The sequence below is a fragment of the Doryrhamphus excisus genome, linkage group LG7 (genome assembly GCF_037039965.1).
Source record: "Doryrhamphus excisus strain RoL-2023G ecotype Guam linkage group LG7, RoL_Dexc_Guam_v1.1, whole genome shotgun sequence".
NCBI lineage: Eukaryota > Metazoa > Chordata > Actinopteri > Syngnathiformes > Syngnathidae > Doryrhamphus > Doryrhamphus excisus.
The window spans coordinates 8,439,238-8,448,695 of NC_136363.1; the positions used below are offsets into that span (position 1 = coordinate 8,439,238).

At 42.9% G+C, this 9,458-nt stretch overlaps 2 long non-coding RNA genes across 2 annotated transcripts; one reads left to right on the forward strand and one right to left on the reverse strand.

Annotated features, from left to right (window-relative positions):
• Positions 1-308: 308 nt before the first annotated feature.
• On the forward strand, positions 309-733 carry LOC144899589 (uncharacterized). Its single transcript, XR_013627880.1, has 4 exons — positions 309-335; positions 410-436; positions 576-625; positions 689-733. It is a non-coding gene; the product is annotated as an uncharacterized LOC144899589 (long non-coding RNA).
• A 2,515-nt stretch (positions 734-3,248) lies between these two features.
• LOC144899477 (uncharacterized) lies at positions 3,249-5,426 on the reverse strand. Its single transcript, XR_013627603.1, has 3 exons — positions 5,411-5,426; positions 5,112-5,189; positions 3,249-4,698 (listed from the first exon to the last, which is right to left on the reverse strand). It is a non-coding gene; the product is annotated as an uncharacterized LOC144899477 (long non-coding RNA).
• Positions 5,427-9,458: the final 4,032 nt, after the last annotated feature.

Consider the following 9,458-nt stretch of genomic DNA (forward strand, 5'->3'; position numbering starts at 1 on the left):
ACGGTATGTAGTAAGTAAATTGATGTTAAAGTGTCTTTTGGTACAATTTCAGGTTGGCGGTGACGGAGCAGTGGAATGCAAAGAAGGTGCCATAGTTCCAGAAAAGGTTGGCTACCACAGAATGGGCCTTTGTTCCAGTTTGAGTAAAAAGCAAAGCAGTAAGCGGTTGACCTGATTGTCTTATGGTAAACTTTCAGGTTGGTGGTGTCTGAGTCCAAGGCAGCTAAAGCATGTGGTAAGTAAATGGATGGTTCATAGTGTCTTTCAGGTTGGCAGCCATGAGATGGTTGGTTGACCTTTGGTAACATTGTAGGTGTGCTGTGTCTTCAGGAAAGGTAGGCAACCACTAAACTGTCCCATGTTCCAAAGGCAAATAGATTGTTCATGATGTCCTTTGGTCACGTTTTAGGTTGGTGGTGCTGTGGCTCCAGAAAAGGTAAAACGTTGCTTTAAAAAGTGTTAGTGTAGACTGCTCTTCTTTTCCAGGTTCATCTGTTTGGAATCTGGAGAGTACACTAGACTAAGGTTTGGCTGGTAAATAGTTCATGTGGAGTAATGGTTTTCTTTCATTCTAGCCAAGGCAGATTTCAATGACCACCTCAAGCAAGTTCTTGTGTCAGCAAAGGTAAGACTGCTAGTTGATTAATTTTCTGACACTTATACACACACTAACCCTTTTATTTTTCAGGTGCCCATGATGGAGAGTACAACCAGAGGCCTCATAAGAAGACATTATCTAGGTAAGTGCACTGGTGCAAATTACTTAAGAAAAAAATTTATATGTAATTTGAGCCATTCCAAAGATATTTTCTGCCAGAAAAAAAGAACACTTAGTGTATATGAATTTCCATTTGTTTATTAGGAGAAGAACTTGGGGAGCCAACACATCAGCATGACATTACTACAGACTGTTTACATGTGAATAAAGTAATTTGTGCTGGTTGTTGTCAAAGTCTGCCGACATAGAGGAGGTGGTAGATTCAGAGCCCATGGATGAGGGTCCACCTGTAGGAGACAAAGAGGCACACATCGCATTAACAGAGTCTGATCACCATAAACACTACTCTATGCTAACTTACCTTAGCTCCCACAGCAATATAACTTGGCCTGGATTGGGGATAAACAATAATGAGTTAAACATTAGCTAAGCTGCTACACATTAGGAAGACAAATGCTTTAGTTACACAATTTACTTCCACAACTACATGGAAAAGTTAAAGCTAATGCTAGCAGGCCAACATGGGTTCTGTTCACTAAAACACTAGTCTACTAAAGTCTAAAAAGGTAGTAACGGCTTACTACCTTTTCTGGAGGCATGGCTTTAGCTGCCTTGTCTTGGACTCACTAACTGGAGCCACTGCTCTGCCACCACACCGCCAACCTGAAAAAGAACAAAAGACACCGTGGAGTCAAGTCAACCACTTACTACACACTTTAGCTGCCTTGCTTTGGACTCGCACACGCTGGAACCGAGGACCCTTCTCTGGAGCCACTGCTCTGCCGCCAACCTGAAAGACACCAACCATCCATTCGCTTACCACATGCTTTAGCTGCCCTGCTTCTCTGGAGCCACGTGCCTTCTTTCCACTGCTCTGCCGCCACACCGCCAACCTGAAAGGTTACCCAAAGACTTGGTCATGACAACTGCTTCATACCTTCATTTATACTCACACACGCTGGAACCAGGGCCCCGGGAGATCAGCACAAACCCTGTAAATTCTGGTGGGAACACCACAAAGGTACAACTTCTAGGCCTTCTTCTAAACAGGTCACAGCAGATGCGTCCTCGCTACATGCTGCTTCAAAGTCACTGCTGTCAACCTACAACATGTTGGAGGACGTTCACCTGCTGCTCCTGTCCGTGACGTGGCTCTTCCCAAATGAAAGGCAACACTGAAGTCGGGGAGCTTTAGACCGCCGGCTGATTGGATGATTGGACACAGGTGGCCTCCGTTGCCGTGCTGCCTTCCAGGACCTGACAGAGGGTGGGACAAACAATCGGCATTTCACCATGGACGACAAACACCGATACGACCTCTCACTAACTTGCATCTCCACCGACATGAACTTCATCTACAACAACTACTACAGTTGAGGATACATCAATACTACTTGACTTGACAGAGTTGATGTTGGGATTGGATATGATGAAATACTTTCTACATGGAGCAGCTTCAGGACAAACATTCAAAGCTGTGAACAGGGCTTCAGGCGACTACCTTCTCCGCACCACACACATATATATATATACACACATACATATATACATGTATGTATGTATGTGTGTTTGTGTTATACATAACACATACATACATATGTACATACAGAAACAAAAATGCATACATACATATATGTATTTATGTATGTGCATATGTATGTATGTGTATATGTGTGTGTTTCTGTATGTATATTTGTTATACATAAACACACCCATACATACATATGTATGGCTGTGTATGTATACATACATATATGTTTGTATGTGTTTATGTAAAACACATACATACAGAAACACATACATATACACTTACATGCATACATACACAAACATGCATGTATGTGTATGTGTTTTTCCGTTAGCACTTGTGAAGAGAAGAAAAAAACGTTTTTGTTTTTGTTTTTCTGTTTTTTTTATTCTGCAGAAGGAGACAGCTGAAACAGACATTTGAGCAAGTGTCCCCCCAAAGCACAGGACAGAAGCATCATAATACAATCATTGTCAGGACTTATCTCGGTGCAAGGACATATCCCGGATTAATCAGAACCTCTTAACATGGAAACGTCATTGGAAAAACTCGTTTTGGAGACAGAGGGACTCAAGCTATAAGCAGATAGTCCCGACATAGCCTAGGTCAGAGGTAGGGAATCTATGGCTCGGGAGCCAGGTAGGGCTCTTTTGATGACTGTATCTGGCTCTCCAGCATTTCTTACCACAATAAAAATGTATTTTTGCTAACATTTTAAAGTAAACCATCACAGAAATGACTGTTATAATAATATTCAAAATCAACAACTTTCTTATGCATTTTAATTCGTCCATCTATATTCTGCTGCAATACGGCCAACCATATCTATCTTTCCTGATGATATTTTCCAGGTCAAACACCAAAACTTGATTATTACTGGGTAATGCTGTAGTCTACCTCGGTCATTGAGATGTCAAAAAAACATGTAAATGTAAACTTTCCTCCTTTAGTGAAATAGCTAAAGCTGCAGAACCAAGCCTTCTGATTAAGATGGCCAAAAGAATGAAATACGTCTACGGAGTACGGTGCAAAACTATGTAGCAGCAGAAGTTGTATTAATGCCAACAAGTATTTGATTTATTATTAGACACTGCGCCGCTCACGAAACTGTGCTGGCCACACCCCATTGGCGTGGGGTAGTGTGCCTGGTCTACGTAATTAGAGCCCATTATCTAAAACTGTTGGTCTTACATAAAAATGCACACATTTTATTGTATTCAATGTAAAAAAAAATGTATATGGCTCTCACAGATACACATTTTAAAATATCTGGCCTTCATGGCTCTCTTCGCCAAAAAGGTTCCCGACCCCTGGCCTAGGTTGTTCTGGTAGGACAGCACAATGTCATCTGGTGGGACTCTTACCTTAATTAGCACATTAGCAGAAATACTGCATTTGCTCAAATCAACTGACCTAATGCTAAAATATAAGATTTCCATCAGTTTCCTTTTTGATTGTGTAAATGATCATAAATCCTGATAACTATAAACATGATTGTCATTGTCATTCAAGACATTTTTATACATTTAGACAGACCGAGTAGAAAGAAAAAGAAGCAGGAGAAAAGAAGCAGAAGAAAATATTTACAAGAAAACAGTTCAGTTCCACAATTCTCCATGCTGTATGAAACTGTATGTTGTATGAAATGCTGTATGAAATCACTACAACCTCACATATGGAATATGTTCAGATAAGTGCCTCTGTTTCTAATAGGACTAACATTAAACATAAACCAGTGAAACCCATTAATTTTATTCCCATTAGAGGAAAAAGTCGATAATGAAGTTTAATTTGAGGAAGCCGATTATAAATTTGGAGGCCGTAGCTTAAATACGATGAAAGAGACACATAATAACCCTGGACATCCAAATGTTTTTTGAAAAACATTCCATGTTTCAAACATTTCACCAATGTTTCAGGGCAATGTATGAGAGGGCAGTGTTCAGTGGGTCAAGATTGTGGTGTGAGGGGAAACGGGGAAATGGACCTCGTGAGGCTGTACCATTCTTGGCTTCCGTATCGCTTCCTTCTCAGTTGAATTGTCCTCCAATGACCGATGACGTCGATGAGGCGTGGGGAAAAAGGAATGGGGATTGGGGAATGTCGATGGAAGGGGAAGGGCTGTGAGTGCAGACACCTGGAGTCAATCAGGGTGTCACGCATCCTGTTTGGGAGTGGGAGAAGGATGTGTGTGAATTATCACCATCCAGAGGATTATTGGGCCTCTGTAACAACGGAGTTGCCCATCTTCAGTCCCTTTCCTCAAATGGCACAAAGTCATCTGGTGGGACTCTTTGCGATGAGGGGCTTTTCTCATGGAAACTCGGCACATTTGGTGTCCTGGCCTGTCACAGGATGTAGATGGTCCTCCAATCTTTTTCTGGAACCGCTCCTTCCTCGACGACCGGCCCCAGGTTGGCGTCATCTCAGCTGGACTGGTCCCTTCCTATAACTAACAGTGTGCCTGACGGTAAGCTGATTTGGTGCACTATTTAACCATCGATTTCCTGAAAATGTCATCCAAATCCATTCCAAACTTTTCAAGTTATTTTGAGCACAAACAGCTAGACGAGGTAATTATAACTCACCCATTCCATGAGTGAGTGAACTCATGAACTCTAGCCATTAGACTATAAGAGAAGCGTCCAGTTTCTCTGCTACACCCCTAACGGCATTCCTGGTATTTTTAACAACCTTTGCTCATTGTAGTGATTGTAATCCATCCGATTTACATTTAATTGCTTGTGATCCACCGTAACAAAACAATTCAAGGCCTGTCACCACTTGATTACAAGCTTGAAGCTTGCCCGGCACACCCCGAGACAACCCTATGGTGTCGACATAGAACATGGGATTGAGGCTCACCTGAGGAAGATTCCTCCTCTTTCTCGAAAGGCCCAAAAACCCAGGTCCCATCTTAGCCACCTGCTGGGCTGCATGTTCCTGAGGAATATGGGGAGGCACAAGTGCACACGCGCTAATAAATGTGGGTGTCGGCTGTTCTTCAAACCACATCACTGTATGTCCTGTATGTCCGCTTTGGCCACGTCCTGGGTCGCAAGCCATGCAGGTTGAGCTCTGCTGCCCTGAACAACTAGCCAAGGTGGCCACATTATGAATGGTATGATGCCAAACAACTAATACTGTAACCAGTTGGATCGTACCTGGAATAATCTCCTGCAAACGGAGGATAGTCGGCACAGATCCTGAAACAAAAAAAACATTAGTACTGGAATTTTACCCAATATTGTACACACTGTGTGAAAAACTGCTAATATGAGTAAATAAAAGTAGAAATACACATTTCCACCATGTGTCGACAACCGACATAGTCCAAAAACTAGTGGACTTTACAAGATAGATCATCTGCATGTATGACAGCAGATTTGTCACTTGCCAATTTGCATGCCTCCATTTGTATGAGATAAGCGAAGCAGAGTATGGTATCTTCTGATCCAAAACACATGCGTGTGACACTCAAGCTGTTGTTGAATGAGTGAACTGGAACTGGAGTAAACTAATAACTAGAGTGGTACTAAAACTGGAACATTAAACATGGGTTTTCGAGCAGTAGAACAATTCCGGATCAACCGATTGACAACATGAGTACATAAGTGATATGCTACTCACATTCATGCTTATGTAGCTCCATACTACGATCAACAATAGTGAAAGCTATTGGCTATAGTCCCCGAGTGGCCTCTGCACCACACTTTGGACACACTCAGTTGGAATTACTAATCAGGCCGACTCTTGATTTTTCTTAAATCTGTTTGATGCAACTTTTAACAAGTGTCATCTTCCTACAAACGACCTGATCTATCTCTCACATGAAAACCATGCATGATTTGGGATGTGCGAGTACCCCAAAGAGAACACACACCTGCAACACACACCCGCAAGCTCGCCCACACGCTATGCTAAGTGTCCTCGTTGATGGAAACAGTCCTACTCTGTAGTGGGACAGAGTTGACTCCTCGTGCTCGACCTTGTCCTTGCAGTGCTGGAAGCCACTCTGATTCAGGCAATGTCTTGCAGGAATGAGTTGACAGAGTGTGTTTCCCAGAGATGTTTTGCTCTGTTTGACTGGGTCGGTGATCGCTTTGGTGTAACGCTGGCAATGGGCTCTGTCACTGCTTGTTGGGCGGAAGAAGTGTGTTGGTTTATCAGGAGGAGGCATCGCCCGACCAAGGAGGGGTTCGCCACAGCCTGTGAGAGAGGGATACACAAAAATACACATAGGTGAATGTATGCATGTTTTTGATTTTCATGCTATTCTATGTCATGACTGTCCATTACATTCAAATTTCCTGGTTATTCCTTCTTTCTGATTCCTTTCTCATACCATTTGCTCTCCACCTCACCTTCTCCTCCACCCTCTCATTTCAACATTCTGTCACCCCCAAAATCATTTCCGCAAGTTTGTAGGCACCTAAGAGATCAATATTTTGACTTTATGAGTCCCACGACACGACGGGATACCTGTCATTTACTGTTTTCCATCCTTGCAACAAGTAGATGTCACTACAAATCAGTCTGACCTTAATTAGCACATTAGCTATGAATGAATAGAAATACTGTATTTGTTCAAATCAACTGCAAGTAAATGAGTTCACTCATTCATTTTCAACTGTTTGTATTGTTCAGAATCACAGGTGAAAGGGAGCCGACCACACGTGTTAGGACAACCTGTACTGGTCAGCAAATGACACAAAGCAGTAAAGTAAATAGAAAAGCAGGAAGGAGTAGCTAGAATAAGACTTGCACTCTGCAGAACAAGAAAGCCACAGCCGTCTCCTCTCCAGACTGAGCCCAGTCTCGTTCAATTACATTTAACTTATGATCAATAAGTTGACCAAAGAGACATGAGTGCAACTTGGCTGCCTTTACTTATGCCTCCATTTTGTAGAAAGAAAACCTTCTTCCACAATAGATTTCCCCCTGTCCTCACTCAGTCTGGTCAATGACATCAATAACCCCTAACAACAATACCAACAGAGGATAAGAAGGTAAGTTCAGTCACCCCCTTCTACCTTGATGTTCTGCCAGGTTTTCTTCTATTCCTCCACTTGCAATTTGGTGGCAGGAAGAATGTGGTGGCATGGCAGCTTTACGGCACACGCTCACTTTGCGTATCACGACAAGATGGAATCTCTGCCCAGAGCTTGTCAGCTGTTGAGACATGGCCTATCTCACAAACGGGGTGGGGTGCCGGTAGGCGCGGGCACTTGTGAGGCAAGCGTTTGCACATCAGCGTGAGTTACAGATGTGCCGGTGTAGCCGAGAGCATTGGGAGGTCACGATTTTGGAGTTAAGAGTTGATGCATCTATAGGAAATGAGATAGGCAGTGTGTGTTGTGGATGTTGGAGGTGAGAGACACGGTATGTCAAAGCAAGCACATTTATGGGTGCGCATGTGCAGCGGCCATCACTCACAAGCGGCACTATTGCTGCACAGCTGATGTCCATACTTTTATAGCACCTATACACAGGATTAAAATATGGTGCAGGACCGATCAAATGTTTCCACTCTGTTCTGGATGGATACTCCAACATATACGGCAGGGGGATAACACACTCACAAGACCTTTGCACCCTGTTCTGTTGAATGACTCCGGCACACACATACGTTTATGAAGAGTTACACTTCTGTCTATAATATTCATTAAGACATGGGCTAGTATGGATAGAAAGGTGCTGAAATGAACCCAAAAAGAGCAAAGACAAATCCCGGTTTGCCCCCTACATTGAATATTCTCCAAATGTCTTTCATTGAGTATGTTTGACCGTGTCCCTGTCATCCCTTGTGATTTGCAAATGCTCCGTCGCTTGATTCTTCCGTCGGAATAACGAGGTGCTTTCTACCAGCATAGCACCTTTTGATATGTTAAAGTGGTCTGACGAACCAACTGGCAGCGGCAATTGAATTACATTAACTTCACCTTGCAGCTCAGTGAAGGGAAGGAGGAGGGAGAGCGATCGGATCAACAGAGAAGCAGAACGAGTGGGAGGAAAGGAGGGGAGGTAAGATGGAGCTGTGCAGATAGAAGACGGGAAACACTGATGAAATGAGTACTAGATATATACAGCACACATACTAAATCACTCATAGAAGAAGACCATTTGAAGGCCACGTTACCCCTACGGGTGGCATAGTGGAGGTTAAGTAATTGGAGCACATAGGTTTAGAGCCTGAGCAGTACCTCAACTTGGTAAAATATAACTTATTTATGTATGCCTTTTAAGTGTACAGGTGAGTGAACACTGCAGTTCAAAGAAGAGCCTGTAGATGGCAGCATTTGTTTCCTCACTTCCAGAGTTATCAGCAGCTGTAAAAATGCTGTTGCAACGGTTGGAGAACATTCAGCAGCCGGGGCATTTGGTTTGTTTGAAGATGATGCTGCCATTTCCCATGGGGTGGCTAGTAGTTGACACAATGGATGGGTGGAAGGATAGAAAAGCAAGTTCTGAGAAAGCAAACATTCCCAAATGAATTTCCTCAAACACAACAAGTCTTCCACTCTGGGCACAGTTGGAGTTTCCTAAAATGTGTTTGAGCTTAACTTTTTGTTTCATACTCACAACAAACACCAATGTAAAAGGAGAAAAAAGTGATCTTAGTCCGAAGTGGGATAATTTCAAACAGAGGTGGGCCCTTTTAAGTTCTCCATTGCAGGCTATATATTTGACCATTTGGGATTTTTGGGGGGGGGGGCGGGGGGGTTGAAATTAGATTTTTTTTTGTGATCATTACCCAAATAAATGTGAGCGCAATGCGTCCGGGTAGTGACAGGTATACTGAAAACATGATGCCACACATTGCTGTGTGTTTATGGAAGTATAAATGGCCCCACTTTGTGCTTTCATCAGGAGTTTAAGAAGAAAAAGGGTACGAAATTTGGCTATGGCACTTCACGGAGAACTATTTGCAATGCCTATTCCTTGGAGCATGTTTTTTGCCCATGTCTGTGGGTACCTTTATCCAAGTCTGACACGGCAAAACACGCCTTTCGATGACTTATAGGTTGGACATATGCAACCTGACTGTTCAGACTGCAGTAGGTCGGCTACATTTCACATTTATATCTATTCAGGAACAAGGTCGGAATTGCATTTGGAAAAAAAATCTGAATTGCATTAAACCTTCTTGGTTCTGTGCCACTGTGAGAAAAGTTTTTCATTTGGCTGCAACGTTGTATTCGGAGGAAAAAT